A 24,162-nucleotide genomic window follows, 5' to 3' on the forward strand; every position below is an offset into this window, starting at 1 on the left:
CGCACGGATCATCGCGAATCTTCGATATTTATTCTTGTCACCATCTCTTAATTAGCGTCGCCGTCGATCATCTCGATCGTACGTTAAAATAGCTGCGACAAAGCCCACTAAGAACGCATTTATTATTATTATTATTATTATTATTATTATTATTATTATTATTATTATTATTATTATATCCATTCTCTAAAGTCACGAGGAATAAAGTAAAAATAATATACGAACAAAGAGATGAAGATAAAATAGAGTTTTGACAAGAAAAATATATGTATCTTAATATAATTCGCTAAATTGAATAACGTTTTACGATAAATGTAAATACATATTTATTGCAACACTCGTTGTTCATAATCCCTCGTACAACGACGGGCCGGTAATATAATATTGTAATATTACACATATACATATATATTGCACTTGTGTAATCGCCGTCTTCTAAATATAGGACGAGAAATCGCGGCAGGAAGAAGTGTGCAACGAACGTGTCGTAGAAAAGCTTCCTGCGATTTACGAACCAAAATAAGGCATTCGTATGAATAAACGCGTGCCAGTTCCTCCATTCTGGCCAAAGTTATTATGGGAATAAGAGAGTGAACATTATTTTAATTAAAAACATCAGCACATTCGTCATATGGCTGGTAATATTATCGCGCGCACGGTTTTGGAATATAAATTACAATTTTCTTCCTTCGATTAAAAGCAAGACTCTTACATGACTTTAATTTACAATCACTATCGCGAGTAACACAGAATATATATATATATATATATATATATATATATATATATATATATATATATATATCTAATTAATTATTTTAGAAATTTAATTCTTACAGGTTAAATTTATTTAGAAAGATTTACATGAAAAAGATACGTAACATGTTTGATTTACTTTGTTCAAATTTTACAAATAAAAAGCACCGGATTAATTTATTTCGGGCAAACGATGGTACACAAAATTTAAAAGAGATGTATAAAAATCGAAAGCTTTCTCGTTCTTGATGTTCTCATTCGAAGATATCGCCATTAGTATGTCTACCGAAAGTTCGACCTGTCCCGAAGATTCACGCGTGTGGATAGGAATCGTCGTGTACGCGAGGAATAAATGATTAGCGGCGTGTTTCGGCAATCAAAAACAAAGATGGCTGCTGTTCGCCGACAGGTGAAAACGTATCGTGCATCTCAATTGCAAGCGCTCACTATTTCTCTTTCTCTCTCTCTCTCTCTCTCTCTCTCTCTCTCTCTCTCTCTCTCTCTCTCTCTCTCTTTCAATGCTTTTTTTCTAACGTATCACAAAGTCGCATAGCACGGATTTAATTTTATTAGCAGGATTAACATAAAATTTAATTGCAATAAATTGTATTTCAAATATGTTATTTATATGATTTTTACTCTTTTTATTTATCGTCGTTATATTTGTTTATTATTATTTAAAAAAAAAAGAAAAAAAAATACGAATGCGCATCCGGTGTGAGGCTTATTCCGAATTCTGAACGATAGCCTCGTCACAACATCTTGATTTTGGGATGTGACCACCCTCTTTCTTCGAATCTCCGAATTCCTACTTCAAATGCGATAGGGTTGAAATCGACGTGAGAATCCTGCCGATCCTGCCTGTTAATTTACATATCTTCCCAGACTGACAAGCATGCTTGACGCAAACAACGTTAGAGAACAAGAAGCCTTCAAGGATAAATTATATTTAGATTCACGATCAGTCGCGCTTCCAAGGACATTGTTCAAATCTATATTTAAGGATATCGGAATGATATTAACGGTGATTGGAACAAGCGATTATAAGACCACAATATTTTAAAATCCTTCACGGAAAGACACGTGTCTATTATAGGTCGACTTCCTGTCGGCTCGAATTAGCTTTGTCTCTTATTTTCCTTTCCTTTCTTCTCTCTCATTCGCTTTTCTACATACATCTTTTTTTTTTATTCGTACCTTTTTCTGTACGTAAATTTCTATAACGTGTTCTTTGCTTCTCGCGTAAAATATTACACAAAAATAATGTGATGTAAATATATTAATATTAACTATAATTTTATTTTAGTATTCAGAGATATTAATCTAGACCTAGAGGAAAACGGACGAAAAAACGTGACGTTCAAATCACGCTCGATTGGTCGACGAGAATTCGATTTAGGGACTAGGCACGTTTGTTTCGTCGCGGGAAGAAAATTATAATGGTAAACACCTTTGAATACAATGGTCGTCTATGAACGAGTCTCTCGTAGTGGCAGGGCATCCCGTAATGGCACAGTGAAACGCAGGTCGGACGAGAGCGAAACACGTCCGGGGCGACCTTAATTTCGATCGCCATGAATTTAAATCGCTCCTAATGTCGGCGGCCAAATAGGAGGATGCGAAAGCATTGGTCCGGATCGTTGCATCGAATTACAAACGATCGAGAGTGCGGAAGGGGAAGGAAAGAGAGAGAGAGAGAGAGAGAGAGAGAGAGAGAGAGAGAGAGAAATTCACTCGCGTCCTGATTTGCGGTCGCGCTGTTTCAAACGTGTTCGAAACACGTGCCAATTTGCGATGATTCGAGCTATCATCTCGCGTGTTCGTTTTTTTCCCTCTTTCTCGTATGAAAATATATTTATTTAATCTTTTTTCTTCTTCTTCGGCACGAAGATTAATAGCTTCTAAATTATTACGACGATATTTCTTGTGTGAATAATTCTAAGTAAAGTATGCGCGACTTCCGGTTGCGGCCAAAACGATTTTCCACGATATCTCGAAAATTCCGGAAATAATCGTTTTACGTAGTACGCACTCGTTTTATTATCTCAGAGAGAATTATGATACGAGAATATTCCTTACAAATAAAAAACGCGTCCAGCATGATTTGACACGGCAATTCCGCTGATTTATGATCGCACTATCGACATGTAATCATCGCATTCCTCATAACGCGCCATATATCTACTACCTGCCATCAATGAGATACTTAGTTTTAAATTACTATTCGATTTAAACCGGAATAAATATTCCCTCTGATCGTGAGCGACATAATTATATCGTGTCTTCAAGGCCGATAACCGCCACGAGCTTTCAATCACAAAATTCACAACTTTATAGAATACAACATTTCTTTACCCAATCTGAAATAAATCACGATAAAGTAATTGAAATAATTATCGCGGGAAAGACCCGAGTTTTTAGCTTAGCTATACGCTACATTCTCGCCTTCGAACTCGATCAACAAGTTTTTTTTCAAGAAAGAGAACAACATCTGGCCTTCCACGCGAATAATAGGGATTACGACGACTCGTTCTCTCGCTCGCGAGTTTCAGCAAACGAGAAGCAAGTCTTCTTTCACTTGAAAATACTGCAAACTTCTAACTCGAAAAGTTCCCGTCGTTTACGGGCCCCAAGTCGATGTGACCCGGTTTCTTTGTTCGCTTTTAAGATGTCCATCCATCTCCTTATTATTCTATTCTATTCTATTCTATTTTTTAACTACCAGAGATCATCTCGTTATCATTCTATTCTATTTTTAAAAACTAAAATAAAATAGGAGTCGAGCACAGGAGATTGCGGTATAAATAAACCTTTAAATTTTTAAAGAGAAAATTTAATCGCACATTGCAGTCTATATCTTCGAACCATCTTATTCAGCACATTGTTAAACAGAAGAAAAAAAAATCTGTCATATAGAAAAGGATACAAAGAAAAATTATGTAAAATGAAAAAGTACGATTAAATGTCTTTTCCTTTTTAAAACTTTGAAGATTTATTTGTGTCACAATCTCCTGCACTCGGCTTTAATTTGCCTGTCTCCTACTTTATCTTGTTTATGTTTTTTGCAGAGCCTTAATGAATTTTTAATTTGTATCTGTTTAAAAATTACCAGCAGAATGTAGTTTGCAAAAGATACGAATTTGTTTCAAATTTTCGCTTCGAGATAAGAGATAAGAGAATACGCGCGCATAAAGATGCATCATAAACATCTCGAGCTTATTTAAGCGCCATTCGCTCGCGATTCGCCATGTTATTTCGTTCATATAGTGAACTTGACATGTAACGTTAATCGCGCCGGGAAAGGCCGAGACGACAAAAGCTGCTGAAACGACCCACGGCTCGCAACGCAAGTAAACGCATACAACGCGATCGCACGTGCGTAATTGCGAGCGCACGCGCTATGCGGCATAGCGTGGTTTCTGTTTCGTTGGGCAGGTGCACTCGCAGGGACGCCACCGACCGTGACCGTGGTAATTACATCAAAGGGGGAGGCCCCTCTTCTATATTCCCCGAACTCTTTCCATCTCGAAAAATCGCTACTAGATTCAGATAGGAATAGATACAACCGATGTGAACTTAGTACCCGACTTTAACAAAAAATTTGTTTCATTCGTGCATTCGATTACGCTCGGTTTGTACCACTTTTTATTTTATTTGTACCTCAAAGGGGTAAGAGAATTACGAGGGGTTAAAAAATCATCAGCACTCCACTTTGAGTATCACTTTTCATTTCTTTTGTACCCCTACAGAGATGGAAATACGGAATATTAAAAATTCATCTAAAGGTTAGGTATACACTTAGCGAACGAACACCGAACGAACAGCGAATGCAAACGTTCATTATTATCATTCAGCAGATATATACGCCAAAGCAAATGCGAACAGAACGTTCGATTCGCATTCGGCTCGATTCCCTCATGAAGCGGTACATCAAAGACAATTCGTGCGAGAAAAACGTTCAAAACGTTTCGCATTCGCTGTTCGTTCGCTAAGTGTATACCCACCTTAAGATGTAACTTTGCCATTTTTAAAGATATTCGAAATCTGAAACCGGGTACTGTTTCATAATCGTTTATACCCGTTTGTACCGCTTTTCGTTTCGTTTGTACCCCTACGGGGGTTAAAAGTGCCAAATTTTCAAAATAGGGATAAGAGCTAACCTTGCAATTCATCCCCGTAGGGGTACAAACGAAACGAAAAGCGATACAAACAAGTACAAACAACGCTTAATCGAATGACATTTGGAAGATTACTATATCTCAAAATGGGGTGCTGATGATTTTTTAACTCCTCGTAACTTTTACCTCTTTGAGGTACAAAGAAAATAAAAAATGGTACAAACGATGATGCAAACCGAGCGTAATCGAATGCATGTATGAAAAAAATTTTTTATTAAAGTTGAGCGCTAAGTTTACATAGATATAGATACTTAAAAATCTCTGATTAAGAAAGCAGTTGCCCAATTTATTAATAAGTCGTGGAATTAATTATATTTTCGCACGCATGAGCATCGCAAAGATTCGCAAGGACATTGTATTAGATATTAATCTTTACAATTATATTTCTAGCAGATTTAGAAAGCCTCGTGAAATTTAATATAAGAGACAGATCCCCTCGAGGTTTCGCTCGCGGCAGATTTTCGACATCTTCAGAAGGAACGCGTTACTACGGGCGATGTAATCTATCCGGGTGACGACAGCGTTCCGACAGGCGATGTGTTTTCACAGTTTTCACAGTTCTATCATCGGTGACGGCAATCGAGCGATAAAGTTTCTCCGAGAACATTGAACAACATAGCAATGATTGATTCAATTAGCGTCAAGATTGCACGTCAATATCTTTACCGCACCATTTAATTCTTTTCTCGATCAATCACCTTCCCTGAAGGCTAACGAGATTCAAGAAACGAATTTTATTCATCATCGGCCTTACGTCGTCATTTTCTCTTTTCCCTCGCATCTTTTTCTTTGGAAAGAACGCCGCAATGAGGGATCTCTTTCCGGCCCGGTGTATATCCGGGACAGCGCGTTGGTCCAGCGCGCCTTCACCCGAAAAACTCCCTTATGGGGGAAACTTTTTTCAATCTCGGCAGGTCTCGACACACCCACCAAATCCCACGCTCGCGCACCGTGAAAATTCGACGAAACATCCTGAAAAGTCGTTACCAAACAGCACACGTATATCCCGCCCTAAGAAATATCCGTGCATACTTAACTAACATCAAATTTATACGAATCTATTCCCTCTTCTCGTACAAATAATTTAATCATCCTATGATATGTAAATATATATATATATATATATATATATATATATATATATATATATAAAATGGACAAAAAATATGTCGAGAGATTATGAAAAAAAATTACACGCGTAACGTTTGCGAGCGAGGCAATTGTTCTTTTTGCGATGAAGAAGAACTCTCGAAGCACAAACTCCGGAAGCGATACGTCTTCGTCAATGATTCTGCAGCATGGTTTCCGCATGGCAAATCGCGCGTAAAGAGAAAGAGGAGGGACGGGGGGAGGAGGGGGGGGGGGGCGGCGGCGGCGGAGAGTGCGGTATATACATATGTTCCGGGCGCCGAATTTAAAATTCATGTCAATATTATCCGGTTAGCCGTGCATTTTCTCGAGGCGCGCGAACGCCTCGCGGTTCATCGTACGACGAACGAGCGTGGCACGAGAATAGACGCTTCGATATCTTCGGTTGTTGACCGTCGTCGACACGAGTTATACTCCTCGACCGACCGACCGATGGAGGCCGAAACGGCGGGAGGGCATCGCCGCGCACACCTCGCAAGTCACATCTCTGTGCGTGGCTTCCGGTCTTACCCGTTGCTTCCTCCCATCGTTAATGACCTGCCCGCGTACTATATCTACCTGCGTCGTTTACCTTCAGGTGGCATCATGGTGCACGAGCGCTATGGGAAAAACGTGATTGTTCGCGTACTAAGGAAAATTACATCATATTTAATTACGTATGCGTGTATCTATAATTAATATATATCTTTTTAATTATATTTTTATTATTAGGTGTACAACTTTGCTTCCGCCGTTTTTTTCCCGAAATTCGAGGCTTTATTGTAAAAAACTGGTTATACATTTATGATTCAAAGTATTGTCCACTCCCAATGATCGCGACAATTCTTTTTGACTTTGACTCGAGTCTTCATTAAGTAATGCCTCCAATTCTGCATCTTCGAAAACCTTCTCTCTTCACCACCGCTATGCCGGTCTTCGACGTGAAAATCACCGTTCTTGAAGCGTTCAAACCACTCACGACACGTTCTTTCACTAATAGCGGCTTCACCATAAGTATTTGAGAGCATTCGATGAGCCTCAGCCGCAGATTTCTTCATATTGAAGCAGAAAATTAAAACCTCCCGCAAATGACGAGAATTTGGCTCGTAAACTGACATTTTCAATCGAGAATAACTTTATGATGCAGACACAAATCGACTAATGTTTCTATGGGGTTATGTTGACAGATGCCCAAGTTTATCGCATGACGTCTATGATCTATTTATTTCGACCACTATTTACCGCTAAAGCCATCTATAGGAAAACGGCGGAAGCAACGTTGTACACCTATGATATATGTAATATTATAAAGTTTCGGAGAATACCGTATTTCCACGATCACTTTCCCGCCTACCGCCTTTAATAACCTGTCATCGTTTCATTTCCCCTCTTCTCTCTCTCTCTCTCTTTCTCTCTCTCTTGTCCCTTCTCTCATCAGCATCCTCATTCAGGTGCATCGCATACGGCGTACACGAAGCGGACGCATGTGAACTGGTATGTCGTACTGGTCCATTGGACGCGGACGAAGAACAGGAAACTATTTCACGCAACGACGCTTGCGGTTACAAAAGGGACAGTCATTCGTTATAATTCCCAGAAAATTAAAAAAAAAAGAGAGAGAGAGAGAGAAAGAGAAGAAAAATGACACATCAACGTGAGAAAATTTATCCCCAATAAACAGTCAATGGAAAATAGCGAAAGTAGCTGCTATATTATCCATTTGTATTTAATTCAGAAATTAACCGTGTAAAAAATTATCTCCATTACTGACACTCTTCCGAGAAAATGACGAGGCATCGGCCCATTTTGCTCTCGTTTGCCGCGAATATTATGACTTTAGCGAGTCGTTAAAAAGAATTCGAGCGAAACTTTTTTTTTTTTTTTCGCACAAACGGTACCTGGAACCGCTATTTGGTCTGTTATGCCACTGCCGAAGACTGCGTTCTTCAAAGAGATATACGTGTCGATGCAAAAGAGTTAATAATAAACGCGTTTCCATACGAAACGCACCGGAAGAAACGCGTTGGACTTATAAATTTTTCTGTATCTTTTTATCCAAAGGCTTAAAAATTATTTCAATTCGTGAGTAAATTTTTTTTCGATCGCATTACAAGTTGCATTAGCTAATGTCTACAAATACAGTTCGATTCTCTGCGTACTTACCGTTGAACGGCGAGAAAATCGTCGAAATTAGCGAGGCCGGATTTAGGAAACGATTACTCACGATAGTATTTACTCGGCCGGAAAACAATGTTCTAAATTTACACGACGCGCGTTACGATTTTCTCGTTACAACTACGGTGGAAATCGAGTCGCTGATTGCCCGTCGTTCTTCTTTTCGCGTTTATAACATTGAGTTTTTCGAGGAATACGAAATCGATAATGGCGTTTTTATTTCCCATTACATTTCATAGAAAAATTTCACTCGAACTCTAAAAAAGTAACGCAGATATATAACAGGAAAAAAATATATTCAACAAATAGGAAAGCGAGTCGCATTTTATCGAGTCTCTTTCGTCTGTCGCTGGAAAAATAAAAATTGGAGGAAGTTCTGACGAATAACGGGGTTACTAGTATTCCCGGCAAGAGCCGCGAGACAATTCATGGTTTTCAGCCGATGACAACCGAGAGGACTCGCACGACAGAATTGCGACGAAGGATTTCCATATGCTCCCCGAGTCTATCTCTTAACGATTCTCTCGGACAGCGCGATAGCTCTATCGCGAATAAATCTATCGCGCCGAATGCCTTTTAGCATCTCAAAGAACATTACTCTCAAGCGATATCTAGCGAGATACAGTGTTACGATATAACGGGGGAATAAGTACACAATCTCCTTTGCATCTTCAAGAATGATTACGTCGTCAAATATAATGTCAGTTGGTCATAACTACATATTTTTCAAACTAAATATCTCTTATCGTTAGTATCTCGAAAAATATTCCTAATCAAGTTTAATAGCAACAAAATATATATTATAAAATAATCTTAAATAAACTTCTCTCTTTCTCTCTCTTCCAAGAATTTTTTTTCTTTTACTTATAATACAATATTTCAGGTATAACCGGGTTTAGGTATACACTATTTAAATATTGGACATTCAACATTAAGAGTAAAACTTGCAATTTCCATATATCTCATATAGTCATAAACTTTCGCGGAATCTTAAACAAACAGATACTTCCGATAGGGTCCCCGTACACGGAAATGTAACAGGCTACTTTGTTGGAAGAACGAAGAAAGCTGCCGAGGATCGTGGAAGCGAGAGACATGAGACAGACGGTCGAGAATAATAATTCCATCATCCGCGCTCGTTCCGACGCTCCCTCGACGCGGCTTCGCACCTCTTCTCCGTGTCTCGTAATTCCTGCTCCGTTCCCTCGAAGAAGCGCTCTTTCCGCGGTAAATCAAGAATACTCACGTGGACGGTATTCCTTCGAATTTGTACCGCGACATCTCTTTCCGCGCGCGACTCTTTCTAAAAATATTTTATTATAAAAAGAACGCTGTTTCTACTTTCTTATTATCCCGCGACGATAAATTGTAGCTTACCAGCCGTATAACTTCGTACTTGTGTGGTAACCAACCTGATACGCGCATTCCGCGGTTTGCGAACGACGCGTGCGATACTCTCTCTCTCTCTCTCTCTCTCTCTCTCTCTCTCTCTCTCTTTCTCGCACACATTACCATGACTATTTATACGTACGAGCGGCTAATTCGTTTCCGAGGAGAGCCCGCGGGCAGTGGTACAAGATTTAAGGTGTTTTCGATCAGTGACAGCGAGCCGAGCTTGACAGCGAGAGGGCAGCGTCCTATCGTACGCTCGCATCTACCGACACGTACTAATTAGCCGTATAATCCGCAGTGAATAACGATCTTGACTCGTCGTACACCAAGAGGTAGAGCAAACAAACGCGAGTTACGCGATACAGATCTCGCGATGCCTTATTCAAGCCGATCGATCATTTACTTTGTTGGATTCTTCAAGGTTGTATAAAATTACGCGTATGACGCTCTCGGTATAATAGACAGGGTTGGGAAGTAACGCGTTACTTGTAACGCCGTTACCGTTACAGTTACTTTTTTCGGTAACTGTAACGGTAATGGCGTTACAAATTTTATTTGTAACGGAAAAAGTAACTTCGTTAAATTTTTCGGTAACGAGTAACGAATTTAACAGTTACTTTTATCGTTACTTTTTTCAAATTTTTTGATTTATTTAAGATATTATTCTTGCTATTGTGCGTGATAAAATTTTTATCTTAACCGTAAAGCCGTAAGCAAATCGAGCAATTAGCATTCTTATTATGTTGTAAAAATGCTTGAATGTGATTGATCAACTTATGGCTCTTGCAGACCAGTGCGATGACGCGACGCGCGATATCCAATGAGAGCTTTATCTTTTCGGAAAAGCAGAGCTCTCATTTACTACCAGTTCTAAGTACCTTGCAACGAAAATTAGAAAATCTCAATAAATCTGACCTTATAGATTGCCATTCATTAGTTGAAGCTATTCAGCAAGATTTAAATAAAAGGTAACTTATTAATTTGATTAATACATATGTTATTTAATTTTAAATAAGGATTTAATTGAAAAATATTATTTTATTTTAAACTATTGATTCAAAAGTATTAATTTCAATAAAACAAACAATGTCGCTTAATTTACTATATTTGATTTTAGATTTCTTACAATATTTGAAACAAAAGAGTTAATAATAGCAGCATGTTTACATCCAAAATTTAAGTTAAACTGGTTAACCGGAGAAAAAAGAAAACGTGCTGAAAATTACTTGGAGGATTTATTGGGAATCCGATCAACTGAAAATTCTTCAAAAGCTGGAAAATCTGACGATCACGATTTTTTCATTTTTGAGCAAAAAACGGTGCAAAATGAATCTGAACAAGAAGAATTGCAACGGTTTTTAAAATCAAATAATTGTAATATAGAAATGTTAAACGACTATCCAAAACTTAAAAAACTTTTTATTAAATATAATATAGCTCTACCAAGCAGTGCATCTGTAGAAAGAATGTTTAGCATCGGTGGCTCTGTATTAACACCACAAAGAAGGTATTTAAATGATGATACTATGGAGCAACAAATTTTATTAAAAATTAATAAAGAATTTCGATAAAATTCAATCATTTATTTTGTAATAAACCTTGAATGAAATCTTGCTTACAATTTTTTAAAAGTTTTTCTTATGCAAAATAATTTATTAGGTTGTATTATAAAAAAGTAACGGAAATTGTAACGACTCGTTACTTTTTAGTAACTGTAACGGTAACGAGTTACTTTTTAAAATTGGTAACGAGTAACGAGTTACTTTTATAAAGTAACTTTCCCAACCCTGATAATAGATTCACAGAGCGCGGGTGGATGCGATTCCGTTGTAACCGAAAGGGTCGGGAGGGATCTCGCTTTTACGGGGCACTATAAAGATTTTATATTTAGAAGGTACGTGACGCGACAAAGGCGCCCTTGCTCTTTCAGCGTGTCCTAGATAAATCTTTAGGTATGCGCCGTGTTGCGGGCGCGCGCGCGCCACCACTTAGCATTGAACTATAAAAATAAATCAATGAATCATTCTAGGGAGAAAGAGGGAAAATTACGGGAGAATAAACGAGCAATGCCGGTGCGACGAATTATCTCGCGACGCGCGTCGCCGTAGTCCGTTAACGACACCGTCGATTAAACGTTACGCGCGAAACGTGGACGAAAGTATGCGAACCGCGCAAAAGTACAATATATCAGCGATCCGGTATATCGAAAGGAGTTAAATAAAAAGCGAACGGGATAATCGCTTTTGCGCACACGGCAAATATAAATTAGCGCGGCTGACGATTGCCACGAGCGAGTTTCATTAATTCGACTGGATAATAATAGGTATCCGTGAAGTCTGTGCCGCGAGGTCGTTACGATTAGGCGAGTCATCGTGGCTTTCTATAAATAACGGGCGGAGACAGACACCGCCAGGGGGTGGAAAAGGGAGACACGTAAACGGAGAGATAGAGAAAGAGAGAAAGAGACACAGAGGGAGAGAGGGAAGGTTGGTAATCTCGGCTGTTCTACCATCCGAGGTTCATGGTGCCGTTGGATGTCCCGAGGGAAACGAAAAGGTGGTCGACGTTCGGGCAACACATGTCCCGAATGTGTGTTCCGGACACAGTGGCACGAGGGGACGAAAGAAAAATAGGGGTCGGCCTAGTGAAATGACGGCCATGAAGCGTCGAAATTACCTGCAAAGTGGCGATTCACGCGATTGTTTCGATACGGAATGAGAAAGGGTGTCTTTCCGTGAAATGCATTCTTTCAATATTTTCAGACTATACTTTGAGATGTTTTTGCGTGGGTGTGTGTGTGCGCGCGCGCGCGCGCGGAAGATTAATTATTCTTCCCTCATACATATCTGACAGAATCTTCCGCTTATTTCAAAAAGATGAAAACTAAATTAATTACGATTTTAACAATACACGAGCGTACGAGAAACGGAGAGAACTCTCGTCTTGGCTTTCGCATCTCGGAATGGCGCGAAAACTGCATCGGGCGTACACATGTGCGTATCGAGCAGCGCACGCACAATGCGACGAAACGGCGAAGAGACGAGTAGGAGAAAATGGAGAAAGAGAAGAAGAGGGAGCGGAACGCGCGGCGTTAGAAAGGGAAGGTTAGAGAAGGAAGATGCCGCGTCTCGGAGTAGTGGGGGATGCCGGCGATCTATCGAAGCACTCGGCGGCACTCCGTCGAGAGTGGGGATGACGAAATGAGAGAGGGAGAGAGACCGACAGAACCTACGAGGGGTTGCGGAGGGAACGAGCGTGGACGAGCGGTTATTTCAAGCGAACGGCTCTTCTGGCACTTGGCCCCCGAGCTTTCCTCGTGCACATCCTCTCCTATCGGAGTAACGCCTGTCCCGTCAGTGTCGTCGCCGCGACGCCGCAGCGCCTCTCACAGACGAGATAGAGAGGAGCCCGCAGAGCTCATCGAGCACCGCGAGCGGCCGGACGCGCGTTTCGAATCCGATCGACAGGACGAGCGCTTGTTGTCGAGTATTTGTTGTCATCGAAGACCCGCCATCGATCGATCGATCCATCCATCTGCAATCTTGAGCGCGATACTTGTAGTGAAAAAAAAAGAAGAAAAAAAAGAAGAAAAAAGAAGAAAAAAGAAGAAGCAAAAAGAAGAAGAAAAAAGAAGAAAAAAAAGAAGAAGGAATCGGTTAATCTTTCGAGGGTGATCGGTGCTAGTGAATGGATGGGGACCCTTCGTGTTCGGTGATAGGATTTTGAGAAACGTCAAGAAAGAGTGGGGACCGGCACACGCGGACAGTGTGGACGACGAGAATTTTGAAGAAATCGTTACGGGAACGCGTCAGCGTTCGGGGAGAGAGACGAGGGATGGAACGCGTGTGGAAAAGAGGAGCGAGGGAGGATCTATGATGACGCGCCGTCGTCGGCCTGAAATAACAGCGGGAATGCGTGTACAGTGAATCACGGAGCTCCCCGTTCGTTCCGCGACGCGAATCTCGTCTCGGCGGTGACTCCGAGCGGTAGCTTTTCTTCACCACCCCCTCGTTTTTTCCTTCGTTCTCGATCCTTGCTCGATCCACGGTCCTACGTTACCCGCGATCGACGCCGGTGTTGGACAGAGTGAGTGATAGATAGATAGATAGATAGAGAGAGAGAGAGAGAGAGAGAGAGAGAGAGAGAGAGAGAGAGAGAGAGAGAGAGAGAGCCTGGGTTCCTGAGAGCGGGTTGAGAAAAGCCAGAAGCGCCAGAAGCATCGCAAAGGCAGGAACTGACAAAGGGGACGAGGGGAGTTTATCGAGACGCCGTCCAAGAAGGTTTTCTCGGAAAGGAGATCGCGAGCGTCGCAATACGGTGAGTACGCAGTACACTGCTCCCGTACTTGTATGTAGATAAAGATATGGGACGCGGGACCAACGTGGGCGAAACTTGAATCGGACGAGTAATGTAATCCCGCGACGAGCGAGAATCCGTACGCGGCGCGAGTCTCACGATCTATCGCAAAATTTCAATATTCAAAGTTCCTTATTCGTTCTAGTGAACGCGTTTTCTCGAAACGGATAGCGAGAGTCATTTTGTATACCCTCTGACAAATGGGATAATATCTACAATACCGAAAAACATTTTAATGTTTATAATTTAAATAACATTTTAATGTTTAAAAATCTACGTTATAAACTAAATAAATGCGATTGATTTAACGCACAACGCGAACGCATTTACGGGACCGTACGGGCCGAAACGCTAGTAGCTATCGCGGGAATGCATGAAAATTCATCATCGACGTCATCGGGAAGTAGCTGGAGAACGGAGCGATGACGCGCGCGATATTTATCGATAGGTTTTGCTCGCGTGCGTACACGCGAGTGCTGGAGGACACGGAGTTCGGGAATGCAATTTTAATTGCTATTGCCTCGTTGGACGATTAAGCAGACTCGTGCCATTTATTTCCCCGGGTGTGATCGATGCAGGCGCGAGCGAACCAAACGACGATGTCGGCGTAATGGAAAACTTCCATTACATATGAGCCCTCTCTCTCTCTCTCTCTCTCTCTTTCTCTTTCGATATCACGAAAATCAAGTATATTTTAGATAAACGATAAACTCAAGATATATAAAAACCAGGGTTGGGAAGTAACGCGTTACTTGTAACGCCGTTACCGTTACAGTTACTTTTTTTCGGTAACTGTAACGGTAATGGCGTTACAAATTTTATTTGTAACGGAAAAAGTAACTTCGTTACATTTTTCGGTAACGAATAACGAATTTAACAGTTACTTTTATCGTTACTTTTTTCAAATTTTTTCATTTATTTAACATATTATTCTTGCTATTGTGCGTGATAAAATTTTTATCTTAACCGTAAAGCCGTAAGCAAATCGACCAATTAGCATTCTTATTATGTTGTAAAAATGCTTGAATGTGATTGATCAACTTATGGCTCTTGCAGACCAGTGCGATTACGCGACGCGCGATATCCAATAAGAGCTTTATCTTTTCGGAAAAGCAGAGCTCTCATTTACTACCAGTTCTAAGTACCTTGCAACGAAAATTAGAAAATCTCAATAAATCTGACCTTATAGATTGCCATTCATTAGTTGAAGCTATTCAGCAAGGTTTAAATAAAAAGTAACTTATTAATTTAATTAATACAAATGTTATTTAATTTTAAATAAGGATTTAATTGAAAAATATTATTTTATTTTAAACTATTGATTCAAAAGTATTAATTTCAATAAAACAAACAATGTCGCTTAATTTACTATATTTGATTTTAGATTTCTTACAATATTTGAAACAAAAGAATTAATAATAGCAGCATGTTTACATTCAAAATTTAAGTTAAACTGGTTAACCGGAGAAAAAAGAAAACGTGCTGAAAATTAGTTGGAGGATTTATTGGGAATCCGATCAACTGAAAATTCTCCAAAAGCTGGAAAATCTGACGATCACGATGATTTTTTCATTTTTGAGCACAAAACGGTGCAAAATGAATCTGAACAAGAAGAATTGCAACGGTTTTTAAAATCAAATAATTGTAATATAGAAATGTTAAACGACTATCCAAAACTTAAAAAACTTTTTATTAAATATAATACAGCTCTACCAAGCAGTGCATCTGTAGAAAGAATGTTTAGCATCGGTGGCTCTGTATTAACACCACAAAGAGGGCATTTAAATGATGATACTATGGAGCAACAAATTTTATTAAAAATTAATAAAGAATTTCGATAAAATTTAATCATTTATTTTGTAATAAACCTTGAATGAAATCTTGCTTACAATTTTTTAAAAGTTTTTCTTATGCAAAATAATTTATTAGTTTGTATTGTAAAAAAGTAACGGAAATTGTAACGACTCGTTACTTTTTAGCAACTGTAACGGTAACGAGTTACTTTTTAAAATTGGTAACGAGTAACGGTAACGAGTTACTTTTTGGAAAAAATAACGGTAACGGTAACGAGTTACTTTTATAAAGTAACTTTCCCAACCCTGATAAAAACCCCTGACTAAATAATTAAATAACTCCTCGCTCGAACCTTAACCTTGAAGATACAACGACGATTTAATGGCTGTCCTTTCTCTCGTTTTCGTTTTATTATCCGCTTTAGTGCTTCTTCTCGCCGCCATCGATAATTATAGAGCGCGTAGATAATGATTTAGGAAGCGCGGCAAGGCAATCGGTTAATTGATCGACTAATTAATTTGGAGCGAAGAAAGATGTTGGCGCGATACGGTAGATATACCTTTCTCCGTCTTCGTCGCTTTCCGAAGGTTAAATTATCCAGGCACAACTTTGAATATAAATAATAATAGGCGTAGGGCCTCTTTACTCAGTAGACAGGCTAAAGAACCGAGCGAGCGATTAATTCGACGAGCTTTATACGCGTGCGAGACGCGAGCAAAGTTCACCCCCTGCACATCCTCCGGCCAGACCAGGCGGCTTATTTAGCAGGGGGGAGAGAGGAGAGGTAATTTATTCCGGCTTTACTTAATCTCTTCCCTCGCGTGTCTCGACGGTCGCGAGAGTCTCGAGCTCCTTTAATCCAAATTCCAGATCGAGAAAGGGAACGCGCGCGCGCGCGCCAATGAACAACCGAGAAAGAGAGAAAAAGAGAAAGAGAAAGAAAGAGAGAGAGAGAGAGAGAGAGAGAGAGAGAGAGAGAGAGAGAGAGAGAGAGAGAGAGAGAGAGAGAGAGAGAGAGAGAGAGAGAGAAGAGCGAGAGATCTAGAAACGCGCGCGACTGTCGAGGTCCCCCGACGATGAATCAGATTATCGTCCGGAGTAAATCGTTGGCAGCTCCGTAATCATTTACCGCGCCACATTTTTAGCTACGACACACCAAACATTTCATAGAGAATAATGGTGTTTCGGAGTACTTAATCCCCTCCCGGTATTGGCGCCGTCGTAGAATAAAACTCTGATGCGAGCAGGCGAATTTGACAAGCTTCCCCATGCTTCTCTCCCCCTCGGCACGAAAATAAAACGTGACTTTTAGCGCGTCCGCTTTTTCGGGAATTACAAACCGGTAGTCATCGGGGCTGGATGGACCAAAAGTATAGCGAGAAAGAAAGAGAGAGAGAGAGAGAGAGAGAAAAGAGAGATAGATTGTCTCGCGAACGAATCATAAAGCGAGTAACAGTGTTCGCTTCCGGTGTTTACACGAGTAAAACGAGCGAGCAGGTCCGCGCAAACCATAATATACACGCTAGATTGAGCGTTTCTTTGCCCCGTTTGTATTGTCCGCGATCGCGTGGCACGCATGAGTTTGCCTCGCATCCGGTAATACCCACGCTATCTCTTGCGAAATTGCTGATTAACATCTCTTCCAGAGACGAAAAAAAAAAAAAAAAAAATTTTGATCGCGACGAATCCACTTTGCCGAATAGTACCGATTTTAAATAATTAATCATAGAGAAAATTCAATTTTTAAATAAAGATAATTTATTCCTTTAAAAAAATCTGTCAAAAGATTTTGTTAAATCAAATTTATATGTGTTAATTTAAATGTGTTTCTTTAGAATACATATATACTCATAATTATATACATTCATCTCTATTTCCTTTTAGCAACAGTAAGCGTAACTTATGCGCAAAAGTTACAGTCGTGACTAGTATTTTCTCGCGATGCGAAGATCCTCGATTAATAAGATTCGTATGTACAGTTCGGCGCACTGTGTAGCAGTTTTCTCGACCCCTTCGTTCTCTCAATTCCCTCCCCTTTCCGCGTAGAAACGCGTCAAAGTACTAGCAAAGGATTTATTTCATGAAAGCGAGACGAGCGAGCGAGATGAGAGATTCGGAGGACTATTAGAGAGAGAAAGGGAGAACCGGGTGGATGGACGATCGATGTAGGAGGTAGAAGTAAAGCTGAAAGTAAGCTTGTAAGAAGCGAGCTACGATTTATTTGACACATCGCGTCGACCGCGAGCGATCTAGAGTGGTTTATTTTATAAGACCAGATTGCCGGCCTCGCTCCGCCGGAATAGAATAATGAACGTTTCTCTCCTTCCTTAGCAATACAACCTCCTCATCTCTCCCTCTGTTTCAGCGCGAAATCTTCCCTCTCGCTCTTTCCACCCTTAGTTGAGAAAGTCGAGTATCGTTTGAAAAAACCGCTCGTTGTAAAAAAAAAACTGCCATTGTAAAACTCCTTTTCTTTCTCAAAATCAAAATTCATTTTTTTTTTCCGCCAAGCGTACGCACGATAATAAATTCGTTTAAAGTTGTCGAATCTAAACGCGACTCAGGAATTTTGTTACATCTTGCAATATGAATTTTTACTTCGAGTCGAGATCGCTCATTTATAGAATTTGAATTTATAGATTTATAGAACTTTCCTTCGAACCTTATAAAGGATTGGAAAACGACGGGACGAATACGAGATCATCCTCTTTAGCCAGTTTCTTATGCGGCGATATATCTTATTAACGACCGTGTCGCACGATCCTATTAACGATCGTGTCGCACGATCGAATTAACGATAATACCCGTTAAAACCCAGTTACACGGTTCATTCTTGGTGCACAAAACACACCGCCATATCGCTCGATAATCGCGATAAAAGAGAAACCCGGTACATAATGCTATTCAAATAAGAACTTATCGTTCGCGGAAATAAGCCATACAGCACCGCAAGATTGCAACAACATTGCAGCAACATTTTTCTGCAAGATTGCAATATTGCAGAAATATTGCGAAATGTTGCTACAACATTGTTATGATATTGCAGCAACAATAAAATGTCCGCCTACAGAAATATTGCAATATAATATTGCAGCAACGTAGCAATATAATATATATGCAATAATGCTTTATGTATATTTATCGACATAATATCCTTAACATATGAAAAAAATAATCAGAAATTAGGCCTATAAGAGTCAGGATCTAGCGTGTATATAGTTTTTCTGTATTATAATAATAACGAAATTATAAAATGTAAATTTTTCAGTACACATTCGATTTCCTTCAGTGACAAAGAATATCTAAGAGAAATAAGAAAAAACTCAATTTGCAATTGCGTAAATTCACAATTTCTTTGTATCCGAAATATTCAGATATCCGGATACAAAAAGAATGTGGTGAATTTACAACGAGCATACAACGAGTTTTTTCACATCTCTCTTGTCTTTATATAATCTCAAAATTTATTTATTAAAATCTGAAGTATCTTTTGCATATTAGAAAATTATTATCAAATTTTTGATTTTATATAAGAATGGAAACTATTAAAAGAATTCTTAGTCCGATTTCTGAGTCCCTTGTGTTGGGATTATATCATACAACTTAAACTAATAATTAAATGCGGAATAGGTAGCGCAACATGCACCGCATAGCGGTAAACAAATGAACTAGCGATTATCGAATACTTTTTTTGGAATATTTTCGGAATGTTGCTGTAACATTGCTAAAGTTATATTGTAAAATAATGTCTTTGCAATATTTCTACAACATTAAACTACAATATGCAATATTGCAATGTTGCAGCAATGTTGTTGCAAGCTTTAGTGCTGTATGGGGACGAACATCTTCTTTCCACGCTGTCCATCGTCCCGTTGTAAGTAAGATGCTCGAAGCGAGGGATCTCAAGCCCGTAGATACGTGGCACGTAATTCCATCTTCTCACCTTGCACGTGCATCGACTTTGTAATAACGGCGAGTGTGGGTCTTGAAAATAAAACATCCGCGTTTAAAGCTCTTCTCTCGATAACTCGATAGATTATTACTACAGATATATATACATATATACTTGAGCATTATATCGTCGAATTATGAGAAGTATAAAAGACACGAATGACGCGCGCGCGTTGCCTTTCTTTCTGAATAATATACATTCGGCATTGAATTTTTCATATCCGAAGGTTGGGGAATATGAAAACGATAAACGGAACATTTTACACGCCGCGCGCGTTCGTCCTACGTCAACGCGTATAAATATTGCGTTTTAATGCGTCGGACACTGTGTACTGGCGGTTGCCGCGAAATTTATTAATAACCGTCAGACATACGCGCACGTATTTATATATTCGACGAAAGTGCGCGAGCACACGCGACACGCCGCCTTTGAGAGAGAGAGAGAGAGGGGGATTCTAAGAAGAAAAATCTTGCCCACGCGCGCGTTTCACGCCGATTAAAGAACGCGTCGGACGCTCGCACATTACGAAGTTTTTGCAATAAAATATCGCGGATATGGTAAACGTTAGGGTCGCGTGTACAATGAATGTAAATCATGCCTGACGCACGTATCAAACGCGAGGACACATGCCAAGTATACCGCGAAAACTGTCTATTAAGGTGAATGAAGCGCATGTTCGAGCTCCGCCGCCGCCGTCTCACGCAAAATCACGATTCCGGATGATAAATCGCGCACGCGAGTCCATTAAAACTCTGTCCTCTTTAATCAGCAAAAGATTTAGTCGAGGCAATCTAACACAGATTATACCGCGCACTGAAAATTTTTTCATAAATATTTATCATCCGACAGCTCGAGGTACACAATTGAAAAATTTCGCTTCAATTTAATATGTATTGCGTGTCCCAAAACAGGGTCCACGTAAATTTTTAATTTAACATAATATGAATATGTCAAACGACACTATGTAATACTATGTTAATGCTTTAACGCGAAATAAATGCAATGAATTCATGTTAGTTTAAAATAAATTTTGTGTAAAATCAGGATACTTTTGATGACAAGATTAAGATAAAAGTTATTGACGATCTGTAGTCATTTTTACTCCTATTATAGAATAAAATAAACATTTTTTTTTCTGTAAATTTTAACGCAACTGAATTCTATCGTTAATAAAATTAAAAATATATGCACATTACTTTTATACCTTTTTTCAATTGTAATAATTTAACATCTGAATTCACTTAACACATTAATGTGTTGAATATTTACATCACATTCCAACAGGCATATTTTTTCAACAAAAGGAAACATGAATTTTTCAATTGCGTATTAAAAGTTAGATTTTAAGGCGGCGAGCCAAAATTTTCTCCAAACGATAAGCGCGTCTGGCAACGGGATTAGCGTCGAAATATCTGTCGAAAAGCGGCTGGTACCGATATTATTCCCATCGCGTTCGTTCCGGTGAAACTTGGACCGGCCGCGAAATCGAATCGTCGGAGTAGTAAGCGTAAATTCGCGGTTAACCGGCCGCTAATCTTTTTAAAGCCGCAGAACCGTCCGATCGTCCCGCGTTTGCGCACAAACATTTTTCCGTCTTCGGTAATTCCGTTTGACGTTTCCCACTCTCGACCCACGCGCGCGCGTTTTCTAATCGCGTTCGACGCTTACGTTGAGCATACGTCATCTCGGATGGCCATCCGTCTAAATTGGTCAATCTCTCGCAATCTCATCGAGAATATCTCAATTGACTGACATATATTGATTGTGCATAATCGACGATCGCTGAGAAACGTTTCGAATAAATTTGACGAGATTCTCTCATTACAGAATTATATTTAATTACGAATTATTGTAATAGAGAATAATGAAGAATGTATATGTCAAAAGAAAAAGATTTCTCTATATAAATCGTGACCGCGCAATGATGATGTAGATATGAACAGGAAGATGTACATTTTTATTTTGCGATAATAAGCAACTGAGGAGAAGCGCGATGATAAAACAGCTTTTATATACGCGTATGTATCGGGCGAGATAAAATTTTGCCTCGTCATAATTACATGCAAGTCAATATTTACGGGAGCCAAATGACTTACAGAAATAGTATAGACGAGACTGATTGTGCCGTGTATAACGTGCTGGACACGAGCGCATTAATGATTTATCGGATGGAATCTGAATTCGCTAATTGCCATATAATACATACGTGCTCGCCGTACATAATGTTTCGTGCGAGACAAAACGAGAATGACGACTTTATTTGCGGTTTATTAGATAATATATCGCAAAAAAGAACATACCGACACATGAAATTAATGAATCTCACGCTCGCCGGAGTCCAGAATCGCGCCGATTACATTTTATACTCGAAGAATCACGCCGTTTTAATGGACGCTATAAAAAGAGAGACGGAGTTTAGGAAACTTTACTATAAATACATACGAATCTAACCGGATGCGCTTATTAATACATGTATTAATGAAATTAATTATTTTTTTCGAACGCCAGAGAATAAATAAGGATTAAATTACTTTGCTTCACGAGAAGGAGAGATCGCATAACGATAGAAAAATAATTATCGTTCCGCGCGCACGAAATCGCGAGCGGATATAGCCGAGGATGATGAGATAAAGATGAATCACGCCGTTTCCGGTTGTCGACAAGTAGTTGTTCGGTGGTCGCGCATTCGGCCGCCGCTCTTCTCCTTCTTTCGTCGATAAAGAGAACGAGTACGAGGAGACGAAAGGAGCGTACAAGGACGCCCGTCGTAACGAGACGAGAATTATACACGGGGCGAAGAAGCCGTTACGACGTAACAGGTTATTTGTTCAACACGCGGTTATAACATCGGAGCGCGCTCGGTGGTTGAGCGAACGTATCAACGATGGACGAATGGAAAAAGGGAGAGAGGGAGAGCGATACTTTTTTTTCTCCCTCTTCCTTCTTTCATCGACAGGTGGATTCTGTCGAGCCGCAACGCACCGGCTGCGTGCGAGACGCGTGCCGCGCGGTGACGATTCGACGATGGCTCGCGCCGTCTTCGTTCTTTCCTTCCTCCTTCCTCCTGTGTTCTCGCCCCTTAATATTAGGTGTACAAATAAGTTTCCGCCGTTTTTTATCAAAAATTGGGCATTTATTGTGAAAGAACGGAACTTAATGTTTTGAGTCACTCCCAATGTAAGTGCGAGTTCTTCTTGCGTTTGGCACGAATCTTGATCCAATAATGCTTCCAATTCCGCGTCTTCATACACTTTCGGTCTTCCGCTACGTTCTTTGTCTTCGATGTCAAATTCACCGTTCTTAAACTTTTGAAACCACTCGCGACAACTTCTCTCACTTAAGGCAACCTCACCATATGCTTCTACAAGCAATCGATACGCCTCAGCTGCAGATTTCTTCAAATTGAAGAAGTAAATCAAAAGTTCCCGCAAATGACGCTTATTCGGCTCAAAACTCGACATTTTTGCACACAAAAGAATATATTATACTGATAAAAAATCACTAATATTTTAAGGTTATGTTATTGATTAATGTCCAATCTTACGATAAGGACGTTTTACATCTGACAATTTTAACCATAAATGGTGGCGCCAACTTTTGTCAAACGGCGGAAACTTATTTGTACACCTCCTTTCCTCTCGTCATTACATAGACTGAATATACCAACCCAAACCAAACCCCACCGCAAACACGCCAAACGACCGCGCGCGAAACATGTGTCGCGCGCGCGCGACCGCAATCGTAATCCCTGCGAAATCGAATTACTCCGCGATGGAAGAAAATTCCTACGAGGGATTAGAGCTTGCGTCTTGCCTCCGGTATTTCGCGATACAATCAATTTTATAATACGCGTCTACAATTTATACGTCGTTAAATCGCACGTTCGGGAAAGGGATAATTGAGGTTCGAAAGGAGAATCTCTCCTCGTCGCTCGTCGTTCGCTTAACGAACGCACGCACGTCGTAAAATCTATTGTGGCAGCGCTATTTAAAGAACATTCACTCGCGGATGCGCGATAAATCGTGGAACCTTTGCCAGCATGGCGGGGTGGAAGGCAGGCAAAGCTTACGCACCTACTCACCGGGGGCTGATAATGCGAGTCCCTAATAGGTTGACCACATAATAATACCAGCCGCTCGCGGCTGCGGAGCGTCGCGATTAAGAGAGCGGACGGCTCTCCGGTCCCACGTCCCGTTTTCTTTAAGCCTTAAGTGGCAGCGTGAAAAAGAGCTAGGTAGCATTTAGGATTAAGTGTAAGCGTAAAAAGACTGAGTAGCTGAAAGCTAAGATGGAAAGATAGACGAACAAAAATATGTTCAAAATGAATCGTTAAAGTGATGTAATATATATATATATATATATATATCTGATATAAATTTATATATTAAGTGTACAACTTTGCTTCCGCCGTTTTCCTATAGATGGCTTTAG

The 24,162-nt window shown here is 40.0% G+C and overlaps 1 protein-coding gene across 4 annotated transcripts in view; it reads left to right on the top strand.

The window, feature by feature from the left end:
• Positions 1-12,905: 12,905 nt before the first annotated feature.
• Positions 12,906-24,162, top strand: part of LOC138931910 (fibroblast growth factor receptor homolog 1) — a 44,947-nt gene continuing 33,690 nt past the window's right edge. The window contains exon 1 of one of the 4 annotated variants that reach the window (XM_070293176.1): positions 12,906-13,946. The gene's annotated coding sequence lies outside the window, so the exon portion shown is untranslated. The remainder of the gene's footprint in view (positions 13,947-24,162) is intronic. The other 3 variants (XM_070293173.1, XM_070293175.1, XM_070293172.1) reach the window with 3 other exon arrangements.

The sequence above is a fragment of the Polyergus mexicanus genome, unplaced genomic scaffold (assembly GCF_030449975.1).
Source record: "Polyergus mexicanus isolate NDT 795.1 unplaced genomic scaffold, iyPolMexi1.0 SCAF_3, whole genome shotgun sequence".
Lineage (NCBI taxonomy): Eukaryota > Metazoa > Arthropoda > Insecta > Hymenoptera > Formicidae > Polyergus > Polyergus mexicanus.